The sequence below is a fragment of the Balaenoptera musculus genome, chromosome 4, assembly GCF_009873245.2.
Source record: "Balaenoptera musculus isolate JJ_BM4_2016_0621 chromosome 4, mBalMus1.pri.v3, whole genome shotgun sequence".
NCBI lineage: Eukaryota > Metazoa > Chordata > Mammalia > Artiodactyla > Balaenopteridae > Balaenoptera > Balaenoptera musculus.
The window spans coordinates 131,515,072-131,538,994 of record NC_045788.1 but is presented as its reverse complement, the minus strand read 5'-3'; the positions used below and the strand labels follow the sequence as shown (position 1 = coordinate 131,538,994).

General features: G+C 42.7%; 1 protein-coding gene across 1 annotated transcript in view; it reads left to right on the top strand.

Annotated features, from left to right (window-relative positions):
• TIAM1 (TIAM Rac1 associated GEF 1) overlaps positions 1 to 23,923 on the top strand; it is a 391,451-nt gene that overhangs the window by 122,338 nt on the left and 245,190 nt on the right. Inside the window, exon 3 of the mRNA XM_036850153.1 lies at positions 2,546 to 2,713. The gene's annotated coding sequence lies outside the window, so the exon portion shown is untranslated. The remainder of the gene's footprint in view (positions 1 to 2,545; positions 2,714 to 23,923) is intronic.

Genomic DNA, 23,923 nt, shown 5'->3' with positions numbered 1-23,923 from the left:
GAGGGTTCAGCAGTCTGCATTCTAATGCTCTTGCCGGGTAATGCTTATGCACACAGATGCTTAGGAACCACTGGTCTGAGAAACAAGATAACTGCTAATAAACTCTTAACGTTATTTAGCTCTTTCAGCTTTTCTTCCTAACTGTCTCCCACTCCCTACACCCGGTCTGAGATGGAGCTGTAAAGTAATGTGTGTCTTTAGCACACTTTCCTTCTGGTAATCCTGTCTTAGTTAGCTCGAGCAGCTATAACAATAGCTTCATAGACTGGGTGGCTTAAACGACACACATTTATTTCTCACAATTCTGAAGACTGGGAAGTCCAAGATCAAGGCACGGGTGAGAGTCATCTTCCTGGCTTGTAGAGGGACATCTTCTGTTGTGTCCTCTGACAGCAGAGAGAGAGATTCTCTCATGTCTCTTCTTAGAAGGGCACTAATCCCATTCATGAGAACTCCACTCTTACGACCTAATCACCTCCCCAAAAGGCCCACCTCCAGATAACATCACATTGGGGATTAGGGCTTCAACATAATGAATTTTGGGGGGGACACAACATTCAGTCCATAACAATTCTTCTTTGTGTGTTTATCTTCTCTTGTCTTTGGGACTTCTGCTTGTACACTGTATTAGTGTACTAGGGCTGTCTTAACAAATCACCACCAACTTGGTGGCTTATAACAGAATTTCATTCTCTCATATTTCTGGAGTCCAGAAGTCCAAAATCTAGGTGTTGGCAGAGTCATGCTTCTTCTGAAGGCTCTAGGAACGAATCCTTCCTTGCCTCTTCTTGGCTTCTGGTGGCTTCCGGCAGTCTCTAGCATTCCTCGACTTGTAGCTGCACCAACCAATTTCTGCCTCTGTCTTCACATGACCTTATTCTCTGTGTGTCTCCTCTTCTTTTAATGCCACCAGTCGTTGGCTTTAGGGCTCATTCTAATCCAGTGTGACCTCATCTTAACTTCATTACATCTGCAAAGACCCTACCCTGTTTCCAAATAAGATCACTTTATGGAGTTACGTGGACAGAACCAGGTGGAGGTGAATTTTCAGGGACACCATTTAACTAACTACATAGAAATTTGAGTTCTGAAGGCAATGCTATGTTGTTGAGAAAAGATTTGAGAAGAATAGATTTGGCTAAAACCACCGTCACCAATAACAGTAACAACAACAAAACAAATCAGGTGGTCACTTCAATTCTAAATTGGCGCAACATTTTGGACAATCTTGCATTCTTTGCTGAGAACCTATGTTGAATTCATTTATCTTCAGAGGCTTCAGGTTGACTTGCATACAGGATGCTGGAAAATTCTTTCACAAATATCCCTTAATAAGCCTTCTTGAAATAGTTTTTTTTCACACTCAATTCCTTGAGATTTTTGGAGCGTCCAGAGGGGGTGTCGGGAAAGTGGGAGGCTCTGGCCCCTGGGTCTGTCCATAGGCAGAGTGGCTGATCTCACTGGCTTGGACCATGCTTTTGGCCCCAAGGAGTTTTTTTCCTTTCAAAGCCTGTTTTCTGTACTATGATGTATTATTATGTGACAAAGTCAAGTGTATGCTTCTAATCCAGTCTAATCCATTTACCACTTTTTCAGGGAGCTCAAACTTTCCTGATAGATATTTTTCTTAAAGTCACCCTTTTAAAAATTGCATAGTAGTTTTCCATAAGGATGTAGCAGACTTGTTTCTTCTGGTTCAACATTTAGTTTTCCACTTTTTGATTTTCTTAGTTGTGGGGCTTATGTATAAATCTTTGCATCTTTTATTATAACTCTAGATTAAAAATTCGAGATACAGATTTACTGGATCCAAGGGTGTGAACTTTAAATGCGTCTAACGTATTTTACTGCTGAATTCGTGTCCAGAAGGAGTATTTTAAGTGCTGTCATATCAGTGTCTAAATGTGCTCATCTTAGCAGTTCCCTTGCAAGTACTGATGAGGTTTATCTGTTCACGAAGGGTCAAGTTCTTGGGGAAGGTGGCATTTTGCTCGAGGTGGGTCTTCTTTACTTTAAATACATGTTTAAAATGGCCCATCACTATACAAAATGTGTCACCACCCTGTTTTTATCACTTTGTTGTTTAATGATGATGCATCTCTTGCTTACTGGTACCAGTGAATCTTTTCATTATTTTACATTGCTTCCAAGAAATAAATTTCTCATGCATTCATGGGCACATGCAATAATGATTCCAAGAATAATTCCCCATGCCTGAGTGCCATCCAGGTAAGGGGTGCATTCGTGAATGATCTCCCTGAATTCTCATCGTAGAGAGGAGGAAGGGGAGGCCAGAGGTGTTTAGTGACGTGCCCAAGGCCTTGGACGTGGCCAGCGCTGAGCTGGTTGCAGGGTGGGAGTTCCTGGCTGGGAAGCTGTGGGGTATCAGCCGTGTCTGGGGGAGACCGAGGGAAGGGCGCAGAGAGCGCTTTGCTTGCACCTTCGGCTGTGACTCAGTGGAGGGACGGGTGGCCTGGGACACAGCTGGGCTTCAAAGCCACCTGAGTGTGTAACACTGACCCCCCTTTCTTTTGTTTGGCTGCAGGAAAAGAAGGGCCAGTGCTAAGAGGCCTCGCCACACACCTCGCTCTGAAGGGCTGCTCTTTGAGACCGAGTACCGTGCGGAGTCCTGTGCCGTCGGTGCTGGCCGGCTGCCTTTCTTCCCTGGCGGTGTGCGCGTTCTCCATGTTTCCAGGGGAGCTCCCACGACAAGGTCGGTCTTGGTTTCCTTTTCATTTGGAGTGACCTCTCTAACTCCCCGTGTTTAAAGCTGGACTGAGTTCATTGCTCGCCTTTCTGCTGAGAGCTGCCGTGGAGAGGGCCTGAAGGGCTGCAGAAATCTCTCTTTCATCCAGAGTCACGAGCTCTCCCTTGTCAGGGCTGCCGCGGTGCTTCTGTCCAGAGCTGCTGGGGTGGGTGAGGGGGACACCCCTGGATGTTCTTAAATCCATGTTGGTAGCAGGTGCGTCGACACTAACTCAGGACGGCAGCTGTGTGGTCCATGCGTGGATTCTGTGGTGCCTTTTCCAGACTTGGCCCCTCGGCTCTTGCCTTGCCCTTCCACCATCTGTCCCCAGACAGTAGCCAGGGGACACCTTTTAGGTCAGACACACTGCTCAAAACCTTCCTGTGCTTTTCAGACACCCTCCCCGCCCGTCAGCATCAAAACCAAAGTGTTTACAGTGGTTTCAGGGTCCGGCAGGACCTACCCCCTCCCCTCCACCTTTCTTCCCTTGTTTCCTCCACTCTGGCTGTGGCTCAGATGTACCAGGCAGACCCCTGCCTCAAAGCCCCCGTCCTGGCTGTTCTCTCTGCCTGGAGCCCTCTTCCCCTGGTAACCACGTGGGGTGCCCGCCACACCTTCCGGTGTGGGTCCATCGTGTCTCTTTTTCAGTGAGACTGTCATCCCAGGTCAGCCTGTTGAAAACCACCATGAGTGTATCCTCTGCCTCCCTGACGGTGTAGTTAGAATGCGGCTGAGAGAGTTTGCAGTGTCTGTGGTGCCCATGGGGACTGTAGGTGTGACCAGTCTGCGAAGGTTCTGGAATGCATGCTCCTGTTCTCTGCCTTCCTGATGGCAGGAGAATATCTTGCCTATTACGGCAGAATCCCTATTAGAGACCATGTGTTTCATTCCTGTGACTTGTGGCGATTCAGCTCCAGATCAGGGTCTTTGCTTGGGTCATATTTAATGTTACTTTGACTCACTTCAGAGGCCACAACCAGGTGACCCAAAAATAGTCTCCCAAGTTCTGATAGTGTCGGAAGATCCCTGTAGTTCCAGCCGTGAGACCCTCTCAGGCTAAGTCTGCTTGTAGAATTTAACTGCCTCATTAGTGAGGGATGGTGGTGAGATGCGCATTAAATAAATCCCTGAGTTTATCTTGGCTTAATGGAAAATATCTAGGCCTCGCAGAACAACAGAAGGTTAGTACTCCTTGGTTCAGATAGAATGAGAGCATCTCTTTATGAATCCCAGGGGCAGGCTGATAGCTATGAAAGTCCTTACTGCTCTAAGCAGCTGTTTTCAGTGGGTCTGATCAGGTTCCAAGGTGAAGCAGAGGGTGCATTTAGACTCTTTGCTCTTTCCCAGTGTTTTAGTTGCATTTACTCATTTCCGATTTTGGTTTGTATCTGTTGATTGTTTACTGTGTGTGAAGCAGCAGAATTGGCACTGGGGCTCCTGGGGACGATCACTATCCAGGAGTTTATAATTTGCCGGAGAAGATAGACGTGATGATCAATAATTATAACATAAGCCTTAATCCGTGTCAGAGTGTAAGCACAGTGGGGCAGAGGCCCTGAGCAGGGACTAAAGATCACTTTGTGGGATGCACAGCCCTTGAGGTGGATCCTACAGGGTGAGTAGAAGGTGAGCAACTGTTGGGGGGTGAGGGTGCGGGGAGGGCGTGCAGGGCTTGGGGAACAGCACCAGGGCAGCAGGGCTCAGTGGAGGAGGAGGAGGACTTGTCCTGTGGGGCTGGTGGGTAGGGTTTGTGAGGGCCTGTGTGGAAGGGAGAAGGGAAAGTTCAGTGGGAGTTGTGTTGGGGAGGACTTTTTAAAGGTAGCACTAAGGAGTTTGAATTGTACCAGCAGAAAAGAAAAACCCACGGAGAGTCATTCAGGCGGGGAGAATGACACCTACCATCCGTCTTTTAGAGAAATCCCTCGGGTACCATTGGGAAGGACGGTTGGCTGGTGGAGGTCTGGATGGAGGCCTGTTAGGAGCTAGGGTGAGAGATGAGCTTTACCTGGGTGGTAGCCGAGAGCCAGACACGGAAGAGATGGGTGGAAGAGACGATGTGAAGAAAGCATCCTATTGGGTCATGGCCAGAAACAGAGGCCAATATTCTCTCCAAATCTCACTCAGGAGCTTAAAAGACCGAATTCCCTTCCTTAGGCAGTAAAATGCAGTCACAGGGCCCTTGAAAGGAAAGCAGTATCAAGAAAATGGAGGAGATGCTGAGAATGTTATACCCAGAAGAGGCAGTGGCAGTCCCATAATCGCACCATGTGATGGAGGAGGGAAGAGTCTTGGTACCAAGAAAAGCAACCCGGGAGCAGGCAAGGTGGTGCATTTTAGTTGCTTTGGTTTCTAGCATCAGTAATTGATCAACCCACGTCCTTGATTCCTGGATTAGAAAACGGAGGGAGAGAAGGGGCACATGCTTCCAGTTTTTACCCATGGGTGTGTGGACTTTGAGAGGATATCTTCAGTGGCTATGCTTACAGAAGGTAATTTGTTCACTAACTCAACAGGTTTGCTTAATGGTGACTTAGTTTTCATCTCTGGGAGGAACATGTGCTTCGGTGACTGCCACGAATATTATTCCTGATGTTGTTAATAAGATAATCAGTACTGGAATATTACTATAAATTCTTGCTAACTTTGCTAAAAATTCCCAGCCTTGTGTTAAGCACATTATAAAGGTATCTTAGGTGGAACGGGATTCTCTTTCTTTGGGGGCTGAAGGGTAAGAAGACCTTGTAAAACTGAGGCTCTCCCATGTGTTTTGTATCAAGTGCTAATGTCATGTGAGTTAGTTTTACAGGTGGAGGGAGTCGCTCATTGCTGGAAGAATCACAGAGAACATTCCCCATCTCTCAGGGGCTACACCTTTTCTCATGGCTTCCTGCCTTCATGGACCTGTCTGACCATCTGACCATGTAGGGCTTTCTCCGGGCCACTTGCAGGAAGGGTCCTCAGAGAAGTTGACTCTTTCAAGTCAGGGCTTGCTTTCTCCTCTCGTGGGCGGTGCATGTCCGCCTGCACATTCCGGGACTCTCTTAGTTTGGTTGATAGATTTGTTTGGACGTGACCTTTCCCAGTTCCTCTTCCCTGGGTTTTTGCCTGCTGAGGAAATGAGCCTCAGATTCCATCCATCTGCACCGGTGGCAACAGAAGAGAGAATTTCTCTTTTCTGTGGTCCAGGTCCAACTGCGCAGACACCTGTCGTTCAGAGGCTCATATTGTTCTGGTTGGTATCCCTTCCTGCTGCAGAGACTTTTTATATCCTAGTTCTGGAAGTCATCAAGTTGGACAAGAGGCAAGGAGGAGGCGGGGGAGGGTCCTCGGCTGACCTGGGATGATTTTATTGATTGCGCTCCAGACTCATAGGAAGAGAGCTGTTTCCCCCACCTCCATCCATCTATAATTGGTCCTGTTAGGAAATGTTTCCCGTTTGTGGTTGATTCATTCTGAGAGCGTCTCATGTCTTTTGGGATTCTTCACTGTTAGATTTGAGAAGAAAGAGGACAACTTCTCTTTTAAGTCTGATGCAAACCATCTGAGCCAAACGTGTACATATGCGGTAGATTTATGTTTTTCTTATGGACATTCAACTGCTCCCCTGGCTGTTAAGGAAATCCATATGAGGAAGGGAGCCTGTACGTTGGTATTCTCAGATTGTGTGTCCTAATGTTACAAAGCAAATGAATCCTGACCATTTTTGAGGCTTGTCAGAGTTTTTGGTCTGCGGCTCTGGAATTTTCTCTCTTGTGCTTTCAGAGTGGCCAAGCCTATGGGCTCCTGGGAGCTTTGCTCTGGAGAGATTGCTGATGTGGGATGAAGTGCAGGGGTGAGGAACCAAATCATAACTCTTCCTTTAGGCCTTTGCCATCTGCCCAATGTCTTGTTTGCAGTCCTCATGAACTTGGAAGAATGCTCCCTGAGCACCACTCCCATCCATCCACCAGGGTCATTGTGCGGATTTCCAGATGTTGAACTTGGGCAGGTGACGTAACCCCAGCTGGTGTTGCAGGGGGACCAGCCAAGTCACGCTCATGACTTTGGGATTCAGTGTCCATCTCATTTAGAGGCAGGAACCCTGTGGAGGGAGATGATGCCTTGTTTGTCTGTTTGCATGTTCTTTGCCTGCACCTTCCCTGAAACTGAGGTCTGGACCTGGTGTCAAGTATAAGCACACGTGATGAGGGGGCTAGCCAGCTCTAGACGGTACATTTCATCTGCTTATTTTGAAGAAGCAGGATAATAATCCATTTTATAATATTCCTTTCTCAGGGGCACAAAGACAGGGGCTTGATGCAAGGGAGAATCATGTAGTCTACAATGAGAAGTGCAGATGAGTGACACAAATTAGTGTATGAGGGGAGATCTTCCCATCTAGACACAGGAGTATCTGAGGAAGGAATATTATTATATTGATTATCATCTTCTTTCTTGAAAAGAGCAGATGAAATATATTTTCTAATGCCGCCCAATTCTGCATTCCATACATATGTATTGATACCCAGGAGCTGGCAAACCATAGGCTGCAGGCCGAATCTGACCTGTCACCTGTTTTTGTAAATGAAATTTATTGGAACATGGCCACGCCCATTTGTTTATTTCAGCGGCTGCTTTTGCGCTTTATATGGCAGAGTTGACGGAATGAATGGGCCCCAAAGCTTGAAAGATTTCCTCCCTGGTTTCTTATAGAAACTTTGCTAATGTTTTTTCTTTATCCACCCTTATCTAGACAGAGAAATTTAGGATGTCCCCCTTTATTTAAAATCTCTAGTTTTTAATATTTGCGGCTTTTTATTATTTTAAATTTAACCCACAGCTCCTCCTTGTTCCTCTTCTCTTAGCTCTTGGATTATTTCAGGAGTTTCATTTTCAGTGGGATGCTGTTTCCCTCTTGAGGATATTTGGAATTATGTGCTGGGGGGAAGCTTTTAACATTGGGAGCCAGCACTGATATTGCCGGGGCAGGGAGAGGTTCGACTGAAGGACAGCTCCATCTAAGTGTCCAGGGCACAGTCATTTTGTGAGCTACTTACCTGGTTTTTGTTTTTGTCCCTGGTTTAAAGTTTTTCAGGGGATCTTTGTAACATCTCCCAGTGATGAGATGACCTTCATGTTTTACACTCCTGCTGCTTTCACGCTTTTGTGTAAGTTACCATCGGGAGACACAGGAGACCATCGGGTAACTTATCTGCCTGCCAGTGACAGGGGGAACTCACTATGACTGCTGTCTCTGTCTCTGTTTCTCTTTTTCTCTCTGTCTCTCTTACGTACACACATTCACGGCTGCAACCTCAGTGCTGCCTTCTGTCTCCCCTAAAGACTCTGCTTCAGTCAATTTCCAGGATAGGATGTTCCCCTCATTTCTTTGACTTGTGTAGTGCTGGAGGAAACTTGGATCTCCTATTTCTCTCATAGGAATCATCAGCCTTTGTAAATCCTGCTTTTAAAAAAAAATCTTCTTAGCTCTTCACCCCCCCACTAGTTGGCCCTCTTTGCTTCTGGGACCAGGCTTATAGCTTTCAGCCAAAGGACGCTAGCTAGGCTCCCCGACTGAAGAGGGAGGCCTGGTGGGGGATAGATGTTTCCTAGGGCCCAGAGACAGCAGCAAGGTTCCCAGAGAGATGGAGAAGAGGGGCAGGGGTGTGATTGCAGGAAGGAGGGGGTTAGCAGTGTCCCAAGGGCCTTGGGGCTCAGGGTGGGGTGTGATGGTGGCCCATGGGTGGAGGACCAGTGTGCTCGGATCTGAGTAGCACGAAGTCAGTGCAGAGTGACAGTGGACCATGGAACCTCTGTCATTCTAGAGAGATGTGGAGCAGGAGCTGGAGTGGAGGTTGCCTGTGAGAGGCAACCCGATTCTGAGACTTCCAGAGAGACCTAAGAAAGGAGAAAGTCTGAGTTTCTGCCATTTGCAAGGAGGGTGACGGACATGGGTGGGTGGAGTAGCTGTGTGTTTGAGACATCCTTAGGGCCACCACCCTGGTGAAGCCTAGGAGATGTTTGAGTAACACACACAATGGGGTTTCCATGGCCTGAGGCAGTGGTGCTGGAACTTTAGAACCTTAGCGTGCATCAGAATCACCCGGAAGCCTTGTTAAACACAAGCTCGCCCCGCCCCTAGGGTTTCTGATTCTGTAGGTTTCCAGTGGGGCCTCAAAAATTTGCATTTTTAACAAGTTCCCAGGAGCTGCTGCTGCTGTGGTTCTGGGGACCACACCTGGAGAGCCACTGGCCTAAGTGTAGAAGAGACAGACAGTGAAATCCATTAGTGTCCGCAAAATGGAACTAAACTAAGATATGATTATAAGACGGAAAATAAAGCTGATTGTATCTTAAGAGCAGTCAGTAACTTGGTCCCCATCGGGTGGATCACTGTGTCAGAATTTCTAAGTTCTAGGAAGGGTTAAGCTAGTTTAGCCAAAATGCGATTGAGCAAGAACATGCTAGTAGAGACTTTCATTAAAATCTAATTCCTCTGCATTTGGGGAATTTATTCACTATAAACAGGAAGAGCGTTTCAAAACTGGGTTTTGGCTCTTTGTAATTTTGAATCCTTTTAGCTGACTCAGTAAAGAGAGTCCCTCATTTGAACTTTTCTTTATAAAAGAAGATAATTCAAGGGCTTCGGTGGTTCCCTTCCTTCACTGTCTGCGTTGGTCTTCTCAATATCAGGATGACCATTTGATGTCAGTGGGCCTGTATTTTCAATTGACAGACTCTCATTTCTTCTTTTTTTATTTTTGATTATAACAGATACTTGATATAAGATTTGTACACAAATGTAAAAATAACTAAAATATAAACAAAAACGATAAACAGTCAGACACATAATAAACAGTGTAGCTGTATGCTTCAAAAATATCCTGAGGGCTTCCCTGGTGGTGCAGTGGTTGAGAATCTGCCTGCCAATGCAGGGGACACGGGTTCGAGCCCTGGTCTGGGAAGATCCCACACGCCGCGGAGCAACTAGGCCCGTGAGCCACAACTACTGAGCCTGTGCATCTGGAGCTTGTGCTCCGCAACAAGAGAGGCCACGATAGTGAGAGGCCCGCGCACCGCGATGAAGACTGGCCCCCACTTGCCGCAACTAGAGAAAGCCCTTGCACAGAAACGAAGACCCAACACAGCCAAAAATAAAAATGAATAAATAAATAAATAATAAAAATAAAGGAATTCCTTAAAAAAAAAATATCCTGAATGTGCTGGATTGATCTGGAATAAACTCTAGTTCTTTTTTTTTTTTTTTTTTCCTGAGCTGAAGATTATTTATTGGAAATTCAGAAAAATTGCATCCTTCACATGACCCACAGTTACATTTCCTTTGTACTTCAATTAGGTTCACCGTGCTGCAAGTTTTCTGTATAATCTTGGAAATGCACCTAATACACATTTTGGCTAAGTACCAAATGTTAAAATCAGTTTTCAGTAGAAGCAAATACTGCAGCTGAATATCACCATTAAAATATGAAATCTGGGAACTTCCCTGGTGGTCCAGTGATAAAGAATCCGCCTTCCAATGCAGGGGACGCGGGTTCGATCCCAGGTCAGGGAACTAAGATCCCACATGCCACCGGGCAGCTAAGCCTGCGTGCCGCAACTACAGAGCCCACGCACCTTGGAGCCCGTGTGCCACAACTAGAGAGAGAGAACGCCCATGCCACAACTAGAGAGAAGCCCGTGTGCTCCAACGAAGAGCCCACGTGCCGCAACTAACACCGGGCACAGCCAAAAATTAAAATAAATAAATAAATAAAACGTTAAAAGAAGAAAAGCCTTTGCTTTAAAAAAAAATATGAAATCTAAGCCTCAAGATTACATAAAAGATTTATCAAAAATTTTTAAATTAACAGTTACTAAAAATTATAATTATTTTGTTAAAGTTTGGCATACTGTAAGATAGTAATTATTTAGTGCTCTCATCTGCTCAGTTAGCACTACTAAAATGATCCTCACTTTCAGTGGAAACTCTAGGTCTTTAAAAGAACTGATGTCTATGCCCTAAGTTAGGATTTACTTTCTATAAGGGGAAGATACATCAAAACTGCCAGGAGCCTTTTCAATGCAAAAGTGCAGCTTTCAGAAGATCTCTTAATTCCTTCTCTGTTCACATTAGGTGGATCTGTCACTCATCGAGTCCTTATAAACCCTTATGAGAATTAATTTGAGTCAAGTGACTCACCTGAGAAGGACGGTATTGAAAACCTTGACCTTGGACTTGGAGCCTGCTTCCTGGTGGCTCGAGCCATTGACTTTCAGTTTTACTCCGGGTATCCGTTTGGTCCTGCCTCAGCACCAGTGGTAGCAACAGGGCTTGGGGCTGAATAACACTCTGGGTCCTTCCGAGCTATATTTATTTACACATTGTTGGGATTTTGGCCAAGGCTCTTGGTCTTCTGCATGTGTGGGTCTCACCATCTGTGAACCCCATTGATGGTGTGTAAATTAATAAAGAGCTCTGTGAGTCCACTTTTGGGGTGCCAAGAAGAATCATAATAAATAATATGAAACAGCTCCAGGGATTTTAGCATCTTTACAATTTTGGCTTCACACACTTAGGGATTTGGAGTCGTTTTTTTTTTTTACAAAACTGGCTTGAAAATCATGCATCGGGCTTCTTTTGTGTGATTGGCAGCATTTCAGAAACCACGAAGATCCTTGCTTCTCAGAATTGTTTCGTGCGAACCCTGTCTGTATGGGTCAAAACTCTGCTCCATATAAGGCCTTCCTTTACTGGGAATCCCTCTCTCCATCCCAGGGATGTCGGTGGCGGGTGACCATGAACATATCCTCTGTGGAAGAGGGCCAAGTAGGAAAAAGAATGGCGTGGCCAGTAGTTTCAGTGTTATTGGGGTGGCTGGTATGTTTTAATAGAATTATCTGCAGGACTTGAAAAACCTGTCTGATGGCCCAGGCTTCGTGAGAGACTGTGCACTATTTGGGGGAATTTGTTGATTTTAAGGTGAAAGGTAGACAAGGGAGGGGCAGGGCGGTACATACCACTGTGACTTTCACAAGTCTGCCCTGTTGAGGTTTATCCAAACCTTTAGATTTCTCAATCTTAGGCCTTCACCATCTGTGACTCACAGGTTCTGTGAGTGCAATACTCAGTCTAGAAGCTAAGAAAGGTGTTTCTTTGGGCTTGGGGACACCCGCGTGGTCTCATCCTTCTACGTCCCCATACTTGGTAATATACGATTCTTCCAGAATAAAAGCTGCACTTTCTTTTATCTTAGATTCATAAAGTTTGGGACCTAGGCGCTCAATAAAAAGTTATTGGAACCACCACAACAATAACAACAACAATTATAATAGTAGACAACCCTGTAAGGGTGCTTGCTATATGGCAGGCACTGTTCTGAACCCTTGACACGTATTAACTTATTGAAATACTCATGAGAATCTTGTGTGGCAGGATCCTAATCCTATCATTATCTCCGTTTTCCAGATGGAAACTGCCAGAGAAAATTTAAGTAACCTGCCCGAAGTTATTTGGGTAGTAAATGGTGGTATATGCACCCAGGGAGATGCTACCGGGATTTGATTCCTCCATCATCCAGTTCTTTGTTCTTAATCATTGCGCTGCAGACCCAGTACTAAAGTTCTCCCAAATCTAATAGATTATAGAGATGCCTGGATTTTGTCTTGGAAACTGCTCAAGAATGCCAATATCAGAGGCTATAAAATTTTCTTGAAAGATTGTGTAAGTCTTAAGCCAGGGAGCTCAATTTGTGTTACCTGACACTTTGAGCTGGGCTAGGGGTGGAGAATGAACTACATAAATAACTGCTAAGGTGTGATCTCCAGGGGGGCTTGCATGTCTGGGTACCTTTGAGAAGAGTTTAGGATGACAGTTTCTTAGACTGCTTCTTGTGTGTTGAATTCCATTGGAGCCAGTTCTCTAGACTTTTAGAGCCAAACTGGTTGAAGTTCATTCAGGTTAAGTCTTGGGAGGAGGTGAGTTTTGTGGGTGAGAGATTCTGCTGGTTTTGCTTTTCTTAATCATCTTTAATTGTCCCTCTGTTTTGTGTGTGTGTGTGTGTGTGTGTGTGTGTGTGTGAGAGAGAGAGAGTGTGTGTTGGGGACAGTGGGCTAGGGACGGGGTATTAGTTAGTGGCACAGCAAAGCCAGGAGTTCAGTAGGGAGCTGGTCCATGGTGAGATTAGGCTGAGGAAGTTAACTTTCTTGGACTCCTTGAAGAGAGTGTAAACTCGGTGGGAATGCCCCCTTGCCGGCTGCCACTCCCAGGACTGGGGTGATGTGGTCTCCGCATTGTATCTGCAAGTTTTGAGGCTTAAAGCAAAGTATTAGAATCTAGGAGGAAAAGGGAACTGCTTAGATGGGCAAAGCCCTGCAAAACTAGCTATAAATGTGATAAATGGCTTTTCTTTTTAACCTATGTAGTTGTAGACTCACAAGAAGTTGAAAAATAATACAGAGTGGTCCTATGTACCCATCACCCAGTGGTGACATCTTGCTTAACTATAGTGCATTATCAAAACCAGGAAATTGGTATTGGCACAATACAATTAACAAAACTACAGATCATACTGGCATTTCACCAGTTTTTACGTGTACTTGTTTTTTGTTGTTATTGTTGTTGGGAGTTAGTGTATATAATTCGATCAGTGTTTCTTTTTTTTGTTTTGTTTTCATTTTGATATGTTTTATTTAACCTAATACAACCAAAGTATCAATATTATTATTTCAACATGTAAGCAATATAGAAATTATTAATGAGGTATTTTACCATCTTTTTTTTTTGTACTGAATCTTTGATGATTTTATTTATCTTTTTATTTATTTATTATTTTTAAAACATCTTTATTGGAGTATAATTGCTTTACAATGGTGTGTTAGTTTCTGCTTTATAACAAAGTGAATCAGCTATACACATACATATGTCCCCATATCTCTTCCCTCTTGCGTCTCCCTCCCTCATGATCAGTGTTTCTTGATATGCAGGAGAACCTCTGACTAAGGCTGTAATAAATATTTTGCAGACACATGATTTTTAGTTTAACGCTGTTTGCCTAAATGTTGAATGGAATGTGAATTCCAGCAGCCGATTTATGGAATAAAAACCAAGCCATTTGGTCATTTATATTTATGGTCTTGAACTCTTTGGGGGATATTATCTTCATTTTTGTTGCCTTACAGAGGGAGGATATTTTCTAGAGATAAAGGGTAATTCAAGGTTGTTGTGTCATATTAAGAACTCTTGGAGGGAATGGTAAACAGATGTTGTTATCCCTGGAAGAGGAGAGGTAGACTTTGATTAATCAGATAAAAGGTACAGACTGATGGGATGCAAAGATCATGGATGCAATTTCATGATAACTGTTAGAGTGGATTTACTTTCCAAATGACAGCCCTGGATGAGGTTGGGCTAACTGTCGGCTGCCTGGCTGAACGTGATTAATTGCTTCTGCCTCCGCGATCCCATCACGCTTTGTTGAGACTTCCAATTAGCCTCTGTCACTACCTGCCCTGGATCTGAGCTGTTTGTCGGGGGGCCTGTCTTCTCAGCTAGGCTAGGAATTCTTTGAGGGTAGGGACTGTCTAATACACGTTTTGACGTTTCTCTTCCTTCCAGTATCAAGCTTAGAGCACAAGGGCTCTCTGTTCTTCTGCCTCTAGCCATTTCCAGACTGTTCCTTATTCTAGCCTCACTTCTTTACATATTTAACCAGGCATCTGTTTGCACGTTATGTATATTTGAAACCCATAAGGCTTAATCCTTGATAGATTATTGTGTCACTTGGGACCATCATGAGTCAGGCTGGCTTTGATTCTATTGGAACAGCATTAAAATGGCTTGAGAGCCTGGTTGATTTTCTTCTTCAAAAAAGCAGTGGAAAGTTCTTGTTTGTTTTTTTCCCTATAGTATAAAGATTTTTGAAAAAGTATATTCATCTTGTATACTTAACTGTTAACACCTGGGAAAATTATTTAAAATTCTTCTGACTCACGGCTGCCTTTTGGGGTTGGTCTTTTCAGGGAGGTTGCAGTGGTCTGTGATTGTGACTTCTTCAAGGCTGTGGTGCCTTGTCTTCCTTGAGACCTAAGGAGAGTAAGGTTTTCAATCACCTTCTCCAATAGGGTAGTAACAGGGAGGTGAAATAATGTGTCTTGGGGATCATTTGGTTATAATGAAATGGAAAGAAGTTCTCAAATAAACTCATATAAACATGGTGTTACTCAAGAGATATGAGAATATGCCGTGGGTAGTCAAGGAAGGTAGTAGAAAAATCAGAAAGGGATGCCAGTCTCACATTTTTCAGAGGCCCATGTAGTCTGTAGTTTTTGCTTTTCTCTATGAGGCTCTGCTGTTCTCTTGCCTCTACTAGCAGACTGGCTTCCTTGCTTGATCTGGTTTCTCAGGTTTACTGCTCCAAATGGCTTTGACTTGGTACAATGTTGCTCTAGTCCAGTACTACACAGGCTTTCCTTTAACGTCTTGGTCTCCCAGTGTCTCAATTCCAAATTTTTAAGTGAGAGTCTGTTTGGCCTATAAGGAGTCATGTATCCATCTCTGGTCTACCCAGCTGTTGCTGGGATGCAGGGGTCATACGTGCTTCGGGTGGTCCCAGGCAGGTCCAGGCAGGCTCTCTAGAAGGCGGAGTTGGTGGGAGACAATGATTGGCATGGCCGCCATATCCCAATCAAGGAACAATTCACCATTGTTCCTGTTTGGCTCTCGGTTACGTTAAGAAAGTAGGGCCCATTCCTTTTTGGCCTTGTCTCAGCCTCCAGCTTTTTCCAGTTGGAATTTCAGGTCTAGACAGTAGACTGAGGAAAAGGTACAGAAGTGCTAGTTTGCCTGTAGGTAATGAAGAGTTGGTTACTAACACTAATTAAAACCAGGGGTGGTTGGATACTTGACCAGTCAATATTTAATTTAAGAAATATTTTAATTCATGCCTTTGAATGAAATGAATGCATTTGAATTTCTTTCTATATGCACTTGTTTACTTTTTGAGTTCTTAAGTTAGACCTAAAAAAAATTCATACTGATTGTTCAGAGATTCCAGTTTTATTGCCAAGAACTTCTGTTGTGTGTTGAAGTCTTTGGATGACAAGGGTACAGTGACAGAATGGCAAGAAGAAGAAGAAGGGTGGGTAAAGACCTGAAGGTCTCATTTCCCCACGAACTAGCTGTGTCACCTTGGTAACTTAGTTCCTTGAAGCTCAGTTTCTTTATCTGTAAAATGGGGTAAGAAAAGCATCCATCTTATAATGTTGTTCAGAGGATTTAATCAGACAACATATTGAAAAATATATTATTTAATATATCATCTCATTGAATTTTATTTCATCAAATTTTATGTCATATTTACACTGAATTACATTGAATTTTGTATCATCAAATATATTATTATATTATTTGAAAGGAACTTTTTAGGCACTCAGGATATATGAGTGAAATTCGCTAAGATCTTGCCCTCCTGGAGCTTATATTTTAGTATATGCTGTCACTCCTCTAATTTATAAATCAAAAAAGAGTGGTTTCCTTACCTTTTTTCCAATTCTATAAAAAGTTAGAATTTTCTAATTCTTATAAAAGTAAGACCATGTAGCAGGCAGGTAGACTTATTTGTCTTTTGAGAACCAGGGTATGTGAATGTATATGTATGCAAGAACATGATCAAGAGCCATTAAAAATCCATGAAATGTCCACATGCTTTGAAAAAGGTCTCTTTTTCAAGGAAAAAGTTAAATGAGCTTTATTTGAGTTAAGGGAATAAATAAAATTTGTGAGAGACATTTATGAGCAGATATCTAGTCTTTGATGACCCAGGGAAAGACATTCCTATTTGTGCAGGGAGTAACTCACTTTGCTTTTATGAAATCAAAGTTAAACATCTTAATGGGTTTTAATAATCCTAAATGTCATATTGAATTTAAGTTTGGACAATTTCAGATAACACCTCTTTTTAATTGCTATGGTTTACTCATCTCTTGGGCTTTAGCATATTCTCAAGACATAAAATCGTACATTTTTTAAACTTTCATATTTTGCAACCTTTGTTATGAGAAATAGAAACTTTTGGAGGCAGGCTGATTTAGATGGAAGGAAATATTTTCTTCCCCCCAGTGGATCCAAACAAGTCATTCTGCCTGCCAAAGGAAGCAATTTCCTTTCTTTGCCTTGGGATTGGAAGCAATAATGTATTGGATACAATGATTTAATCTAGTTGACCTAAACTTTAATTTATTCTTTGTTTAGCATTTATAGATTGTTATATAGCCTAAAGCCACTGCAGTTTGAAATGGTACAAAGAATTTAAGGATATGCTGGTTGAAATTTTACAGACAGAACTTATCTAAGCCAGTATAAAAAATAATTTCATCGCTTTATAGACGAGTCGTATATGTGGGCGTATCAATGTCATGTCTAAAATGTTAAAGATCTATGATAATAAAAGTTAGTACTTTTTATCACACGTAGTTAGTATTAACGAGGAAAGCAACCAATTCCATCTTGTGGGATTAACTTTGGCTTTGCTAGTTCTTTGTAGTTTCTGGCAAAGTGTCTTTAATTGTTGGAGAAGAGACAGAGCTTGGTGACAAGAGATGCCAATGTTTACATTTCTTTTTTCTTCATCAGTGACACAGGGCAAGTGATCAGCTCCATATTTTCATGTCACACTAAATAATTTCCCCAAGTGGTCAAGGCCCTGGTTATTGTAATTGGCATAATTTTTCTCCTTCACTGAGGGAACACCAAGTAATCTTCAGACCCAGCAACAATGCATGTTGCTTTGAGGATGCCTCAGCAAGCATTTAGCGATGATGACACTTCCACCACTTACCCATGTGTCTGGCCACGTGCTTAGGTTTTTGGATGTAAGGGAGAATAGAAAAGATGTGGGCTCCTTCCCAGGGCTACGTTTGTTTTCGTTTTTTAGTGGATTAAAATTATGTGGTGGTTTATTTAAAAGAATCTGCACACTTCTGTCTGTAACGTAAACCATTACCCTTGTGTGGGAAGGCGGCCAGGTCTCCCTCAGGCCCACCTCCTCCATAGTTACTCATTCAGAAGGACAGCATAAAAAGTAAGATTGTTTCAAAAATGTCTAGGCCTTCTTGAAAACAGGTGCTTCCTTTGTGAGTTCAAATTAGTGAATGTATGCCGTCATTTCAACCCAATTTTAACCCTGGTTCTAAAGAACAAAGACATTTTCTTTGCCCTGAAGATTGACATTTGCTTGCAAAGATTGGGCACTTCCTGTGACCCTAGGTCCAATTCTGCCTCATTGTTGGGGGGGGTGGGATGTGTGTTGTGGAAGGGAAGGCGGGACATTGGTGCCTGGTCTTCCACTGCAGTGGGAGGGGCTCAGAGTCTGTGCATATCTGCACAGAGGCAAGCTGTAGCTTGCTTAGATATTTTTCAGGAACTTTCTGGTGCATTTACTCCATAAGTTAGCAGTGAAAAAGACTGCTGTCCCTTTGTTCCCAGTCAATTGTCAGTGTTGAAACCTGTTGCCTCTGCCCCTTCTGATCTGCCTCTCCCGTCCTTTTTTCTACATTTCTTTCACTTTCCCTGCCAGAAAGCAGCCCCGGCATCTTCACATTCTGACTTCTGGAGTGGAATGAAAGAGTTTCTTTCTGTAGAGAGAGATTTTGTTTTATACAGAGCTGCCTTTGATGGGTAAGACTTCCCTCAAAAGATTTAGAACGTGAAGTGTTGGCATCCAGCCATGGAGGACAGTCATAAATTGTAATTTGAACGAGGTTTCATCAGGTCTTGGTCCTGTCGTCTCATTGCTGGCAGGGGATGTTGGACATTCTGTGAAACCAAGAGCTGCTTTGGTCAATGTGACTGTAATACTTTAGAGACACCGTGTTGAGAGCTATAGTATGAGTTTAAGGTACTCAGGCAGTTAACATGATGTTCTGAAGAGTAGGAATAATGATTCCAAACTGATGCTAAGGAATGCTTTTAATTTATACATAGCTATAGCTTTACAAGTGGCAAGATGTCTTGCCAACCTTTCCTTGTCTAAATTTTGACAAAGAGAATAGGTGATATGATTTCTGGTTCATTTTAGAGAAAATGAGAATGAACTTTCTGGGCAATTTTTAAATTTCTGGTTGAAAAAAAAGGCAACCTGAAGCAAATCTGATGAAATGTAATATGCTTATTTCAGGTGGCAGGTATAAAGATGTTTATATATTGATCTCTACTTTTCTTATTTTTTTCAAAAGAAAGAAAAAAAGTGGGAGGAAAAGGGAAGAGAGAAAGGAAGCAAAAAAGCAAATGAAAGCATGGACCCTTAACAATGCTTTAAAAAATTATTTTTATTTTTTATTGAAGTATGGTTGATGTACAATGTTACATAAGTTACAGGTGTACACTATACTGATTCACAATTTTTAAAGTTTATACTCCATTTACAATTATTGTAAAATGTTGGCTATATTCCCTGTGTTGTACAGTACATCCTTGTAGCTTATTTTATACATAATAGTTTGTACCTCCTAATTCCCTACCCTTATATTGCCTCTCACCCCCTTCCCTCTCCCCACTGGTAACCACTTGTTCTCTCTATCTGTGTGTCTGTTTCTTTTTCGTTATATTTGCTAGTTTGTATTTTTTTAGATTCCACATATAAGTGATACCATATAGTATTTGTCTTTGTCTGATTTATTTTACTTACCATAACACCCTCCAAGTCCACCCATGTTGTTGCAAATGGCAAGATTTTATTCTTTTTTAGGGCTGAGTAATATTCCATTGTATATATGTACCACATCTTCTTAGTCCATTTATTTGTTGATGGACACTTAGGTTGCTTCCATATCTTGGCTACTGTAAGTAATGCTGCTCTGAACATTGGGGTGCATGTATCTTTTTGAATTAGTGTTTTTGTTTTTTTCAGGCATATACCCAGGAATGGAATTGCTGGGTCATGTGGTAGTTTTATTTTTAGTTTTTTGAGAAACCTCCATACTGTTTTCTATGGTGGTTGCACCAATTTACATTCCCATCAACAGTGTATGAGGATTTCCCTTTTCTCCACGTCCTCTTAATAGTGCTTTCTGGTGCAAAAAGACCTGAGTAACTCCCATTTACCAGTGCAACAAAAAGAATAAGTTACCTAGTAATAAACCTACCTAAGGAGACAAAAAACCTGTATGCAGAAAACTATAAGACACTGCTGAAAGAAATTAAAGATGATACAAACAGATGGAGAGATATACCATGTTCTTGGATTGGAAGAATCAACATTGTGAAAATGACTATACTACCCAAGGCAATCTACAGATTCAATGCAATCCCTATCAAACTACCAATGGCATTTTTCACAGAACTAGATCAAAAAATTTCACAATTTGTATGGAAACACAAAAGACCCCGAATAGCCAAAGCAATCTTGAGAAAGAAAAACAGAGCAGGAGGAATCAGGATCCCAGACTTCAGACTATACTACAGGGCTACAGTAATCAAGACAGTATGGTACTGGCACAACAACAGAAATATAGATCAATGGAACAGGATAGAAAGCCCAGAGATAAGCCCATGCACATATGATCACCTTATTTTTGATAAAGGAGGCAAGAATATACAATGGAGAAAAGATAGCCTCTTCAATAAGTGGTGCTGGGAAACCCAGACAGCTACATGTAAAAGAATGAAATTAGAGCACTCCCTAACACCATACACAAAAATAAACTCAAAATGGATTAAAGACCTAAATGGAAGGCCAGACACTATCAAACTATTAGAGGAAAACATAGGCAGAACACTCTATGACATACATCACAGCAGGATCCTTTTTGACCCACCTCCTAGAGAAATGGAAATAAAAACAAAAATGAACAAATGACACCTAATGAAACTTTTGCACAGCAAAGGAAACCATAAATAAGACGAAAAGACAACCCTCAGAATAGGAAAAAATATTTGCAAATGAAGCAACTGACAAAGGATTAATCTCCAAAATTTACAAGCAGCTCATGCAGCTCAATATCAAAAAAACAAACAACCCAATCCAAAAATGGGCAGAAGACCGAAATAGACATTTCTCCAAAGAAGATATACAGATTGCCAACAAACACATGAAACGATGCTCAACATCACTAATCATTAGAGAAATGCAAATCAAAACTTCAATGAGGTATCACCTCACACCAGTCAGAATGGCCATCATCAAAAAATCTACAAGCAATAAATGCTGGAGAGGGTGTGGAGAAAAGGGAACCCTCTTGCCCTGTTGGTGGGAATGTAAATGGATACAGCCACTATGGAGAACAGTATGGAGTTTCCTTAAAAAACTAAAAGTAGAACTACCATATGACCCAGCAATCCCACTACTGGGCATATACCCTGAGAAAACCATAATTCAAAAAGAGTCATGTACCACAATGTTCATTGCAGCTCTATTTACAATAGTCAGGACATGGAAGCAACCTAAGTGTCCATCGACAGATGAATGGATAAAGAAGATGTGGCACATATATACAATGGAATATTACTCAGCCATAAAAAGAAACGAAATTGAGTTATTTGTAGTGAGGTGGAGGGACCTAGAGTCTGTCATACAGAGTGAAGTAAGTCAGAAAGAGAAAAATAAATACTGTGTGCTAACACATATATACGGAATCTTAAAAAAAAATGGTTCTGAAGAACCTAGGGACAGGACAGGAAAAAAGATGCAGACATAGAGAATGGACTTGAGGGCACGGGGAGGGGGAAAGATAAGCTGGGACGAAGTGAGAGAGTGGCAAGGACATATACACACTACCAATGTAAAATAGATAGCTAGTGGGAAGCAGCCGCATAGCACAGGGAGATCAGCTCAGTGCTTTGTGACCACCTAGAGGGGTGGGATAGGGAGGGTGGGAGGGAGAAGCAAGAGGGAGGAGATATGGGGATATTTGTATATGTATAGCTGATTCACTTTGTTATACAGCAGAAACTAACACACCATTGTAAAGCAATTATACTCCAATAAAGATGTTAAAAAAAAAAAAAGACCTGTGTAAGAACTTGGTCCTGTCTCTGTGGCTTTGGCCAAGCCAACTTCCCTACCTCAGTTTTTGTCATATTAAACTGACATTTATAAAAGAGCATGATAGTCCTTTTTTAAGAGATAATATCTCTTCAGAGCCAAACACACTGCTTAGTGCATAAAAGGTACCTCAGCAATCTTAGTTTCCATTCATTACCTTTTCGATGTAGCATCACAGATCTTTAGCTGAATTCAACGTAGACTCTTATGTGCCTGGTCTTCATATTGGTCTTGCTAAAATGTTGTTCCCTTAGGTGAAGTGGACAGAAGAGGTTACTTTTCCCCCCTTAGCTTAATCAGACTTATTGAGGACCAACTCTGAAGCAGATACAGTGGAAATGAGATGAACCGAATCTCTGTTTCCATGGAGCTGACATTCCAGGGGGAGACAGTAGAAAACAAGTTTCAGGTGGCGAAAGTGAGATGAAAGAGGATAGGCCCTGAGGGATGGGGGTATCTATTTTAGACAGGGGAGGGGGGGCTGGGAGTACTTCTCAGAGGAGGTGTCATCTTGAGATCTGTACGGACGGAGGGAACAAGCCTTGTAGAAATCTTGGGAAAGAACATTCAGGCAGAGGGAATTGGGCATGGGTTGAAGAACTATAAGAGCTTGTGTAGAAAGGCAGAAAGAATAGGGAGTGAGGCCACAGCCCAAATCACCTGCAGGAGCTTCTTGCTTGGGTTTTATTTGCATGAGATAGGAAGCGACATACTTGAACCCCAAAACTCGCCACTCTCCTCCTCTAAAGAGACTTTGTTAGACGTGTTTTGCAGAGAAGATGGAAAATAATAGTGTATCTGTTACTTTGATTACAATTCCCATCATATAATAATTAACTGCTAGCTGTAATTATAGGACTTCCTCTAATTTAGTTTAGCACCTTGGGGACCTCTATTAGCCTGTATCCCAATCAATTTCGCAGCCGTTAAGGGGGAAAAATGCATATTGCTGATGAATTTTAAATCTAGCGGGGAGAATAATCCATCTATTTGTACTCGGCTAGACTGTCTTAATTTCTTTCAGTTTATAAGGCTCCCCCAACTCTGCCCAGGCCCTCTTTTCTGGCTTGCTGATGTAGTCATGTGGCGTGTTGTTTTCCTAATTAGGACATCCTTTCATAGAAAGCTGTTAATGAATTCCATGCGTCCTGCATCCTTTTGGTAACCTCTTTTGGTAACCTCTCAAATGCAGATAACAAAATTTTTCAGCTGACAGCCAAAGGAACATGTGTCCCCTCCCCAAGATAGATGTCTTAGTCAATATTTATTCTCATGTCTAGCACCTTTTACTACCCTCTTATCCTCTAGGTAAGTTCATTTATGTGGAGAAATGTAATCACATCTGTTTTCTCAGTTGGGTTGGACAATAAGTTCTCCTGTCCTAGAAAATACAGCGAAGGTTCTCCTCTTTGTCTCTTTGGTATATGGGGTGACTTGCTGTGTTTAGATAACCCCGGCCTGTCTCTGCTGCTCTTGTGAAAGCCCTTCTTACTGTCACATCACCTCAGAGGCGCTCTCCCCAGTGGGTGGCTTCGCTTTGGAGGTGAGCGGTGATCTGTGTTGGGCTATTTGTTACTTCACTAGAAACAGCCCCTTGAGAAGCAGGGCTGTCTCCAGACAGCTCAGTCTTATTAGTTTTGAAATAAGGTCTGTAGCTTGTTGGTATGCACTAGGATCGCTCCACACTGTAGAAGAAACCAAGACTTACCAGCAAGGACCTGGAGGGAATGGTTGCCCAGTGCTGGCTGCAGGGTCATCATTAATGTGAGCCCTGAATCAACTCATGTGTTCTGACTAGCCCGTGTGTGTGTGTGTGTGTGTGTGGTGTGTGTAAAAATGAGTAGAATTATTTTTTATAGTTGTTTTGGGTTCACAGCAAAACTGAGCAGAAAGCACAGAGAGTTCCCGCACACCTCTTGCCCCTCCCCCCTGCCCCGAACCCCAGCCTCTCATCTTCAAACCACACCCCCTGCCCCCGCCCACAGAGTGGGTCAGTTGTTAGAATCTGTGAACCTGTATCAACACGTCATTATCACCCAGAGTCCATAGTTCCATTAGGGTTCACTCTTTGTGTTGTGCATTATGTGAGTTTTGACAAATGCATAATGATCTGTATCCAGAATTATAGTATCCTAGAGGAGAGTTTCACTGCCCTGAAAAT